Source organism: Rattus norvegicus, chromosome X, assembly GCF_036323735.1.
Source record: "Rattus norvegicus strain BN/NHsdMcwi chromosome X, GRCr8, whole genome shotgun sequence".
Lineage (NCBI taxonomy): Eukaryota > Metazoa > Chordata > Mammalia > Rodentia > Muridae > Rattus > Rattus norvegicus.
In genome coordinates, this window is record NC_086039.1 from 137,544,863 (window position 1) to 137,547,356 (window position 2,494).

At 44.4% G+C, this 2,494-nt stretch overlaps 1 pseudogene; it reads left to right on the forward strand.

Annotated features, from left to right (window-relative positions):
- The first annotated feature begins 251 nt into the window (after positions 1-251).
- Positions 252-869, forward strand: Pou5f1-ps2 (POU class 5 homeobox 1, pseudogene 2; annotated as a pseudogene).
- The last annotated feature ends 1,625 nt before the right edge of the window (positions 870-2,494 follow it).

The window sequence follows — 2,494 nt, forward strand, 5'->3', positions numbered from 1 at the left end:
CCACCATAAGAGTTCTGTGGAGGGGTAGTATATTGTGGACCTTAGGTTGGACTGGGACTAGTGCCTCAAGTTGGCCTAGAGACTTTGTAGCCTGAAGGACAGGCAGGAGCACAAGTGGAGAGCAACTCAGAGAGGGCCTCCCTTGGGCACTGTACTGTCCACTCCAGTGCTGTGAAGTTGGAGAAGATGTAACCAAGTCCCCAGGAGTTCCAAAACAAGAAAGCCCCGCAGGCATAACTAGAGCAATTTGCCAAACTGCTGAAGCAGAAGAGTACACTCGGGCTGACATGGGCCCCCCATGGGTGTTCTCTTAGGAAAGGTGTTCAGCCAGACCACTATCCATGGCTTTGAGGTCTGGAAGCTCAGCTTCAAGGACTTGTGTAAACTGCAGCTCCTGCTGGAGAAGTGGGTGGAGGAAGCAGACAACATTGAGAACCTTCAAGGAGGTATGCGAAGCAGAAACCCTGGCGCAGGCCTGCAAGAGAAAGCCAATGAGCATTGAGAACCGTGTGAGGGGGAACCTGAAGAACACGTTTCTGCAGTGCCTGAAGCCTTCCCTGCAGCAGGTCAGCATCGTTACCAAACAGCTTGGGCTGGAGAAGGATGTGGTCTGTGTGTCATTCTGTAACCTGAGCCAGGAGGGCAAACAAATGATCAAGCATTGAGTATTCCCAACAAGTATGAAGCTGCAGGGTCTCCCTTGGGGGCAGGCTCTATCCTTTCCTCTGCCTCCAGGGCCCAATGTTGGTTCCCCAGGCTATGAGAGCCTTCATTTCACCACACTCTACTCTCTAGTCCCTTTTCATGAGAGTGAGGTCCTTCCCTCCGTTCCTGTCACTGCTCTAGGCTCTCCCATGTATACAAGCTGAGGTGACATCCTGGCCTGGGGATGAGGTGAGCCTGGGGAAAGGAGGTAGATAAACGGAACCTGGAGCCACCATGACTTTGGGATTGAGCTCATTTACTGAGGAGAGATTAAATCCCAAAGAGGGTAGGGGAGGATGAAAGTTAGTGATGCTTTAGAGCGTGAGCCATTGCTCATCATTCTGTTCTTGAATTAAAAAGGCCTGGGACAAAGTAAAAGAAAATACTGAATTTGTTTCAAATTTAGCAATCCACAACAGTGAAAATCAAAAGGATTCTAAAACCTTTTTGATAGTGTCTATGTTTCTGCAAAAGGAACCGAGCAACAGGATGAAAAGTTATCCAGCTCCATAAACAGGGTCCTGGATCATAAGAGCAATTTGGGACCTTTTTTGAAACAATAAAAGATTTCTATTGAAAAAACAAGTGCGAACACTGTTCATTTAATTGAGTGTGAATAGACAGATGAGGAAAAATCCTACAATTTCTCCTGCTGATGCTTCCATAGCTCCAGTAGCACATGGAAAGCTGTTGGATTGTACACTTAATACTAGAATATGTGCATTATATATCACTAAAGGTATTTTTAATACAAATATATTAAACATACCAATCAAATCTTCTAGATTGCCAGAATAAAAGTAAGACCCAACTACTACACAGAACATACAGCAAATCCACCTTAAATGTTGAAAGTCAAAGAATAGAGGCACCTTTTGCTTATACTAAGCCTGAAAAGGTTGATGAAGCCATGTTTCTGTTACTAGATATATAGCAGAATATTTCATAATGATAGAAGACCAAGGGAAACATCAAGGTCTGGTTTTCAGTTATGACATGGAGCCAGAGTAAATCCTGAAACTTAGAAACCCCTAATGGAGAACACAGAGAAGCACTTCAAGAAGTGATGGAGGAGGAGCGCGGTCGGCAGAGTACTTGCCAAATGGGTAAAGCTCTGAGTTCCATTCCCAGAACCACATAAAGCTGGCATGCTGGTAACCATCTGCATTGTCAGAATGGGGGAGTTAGAGGGAAAAGGATCAGGAGTTGCAGGCCAGCCTTAGCTACATAGTGAGTTGAGGCAACCCTGTGTTACATGAGACTGTCTCAATTAAAAATAAAAGGTATGAATATAAGCAATGACTTCCTGAATGGGACACAGATGGCTGCAGAAATAATGGCAAGAATTGACGAATGGCATTGCAGCAAATGAGAAAGCATCTTCTGAGGACCACTGAGGTAGCCCATGGGTAAAGGTACTTGCTTCCAAGCCCGAGGACTTGAGTTCAATCCCAAGGTTCTCACTGAAGAAGGATACATTCAATTCCTGCATGCTGTTCTCAGCCCTCCACATGCTTGTTGATATGGCTGGCTTGTGTGTCCCATAAAAAAAAAACACAAAAAACAAATAAATGTTAAAAATGGTCTTCACAGTAAGGGAAACAGCCAGGCAAAGAGGCAAGTTAAATAGGAGAGAATCTTTGTCAGGTATTTGTTGAATATGTAAATAAGTTTAAGAAATTAGGCAGAATTGGAGAGAGGTTCAATAACTAAGAGGACTTATTGTGAAATCAAGACGACCAGAGCTTGATTCCAGCATTCATGCACCAAGGCTGGGTTTCTCTCTCTC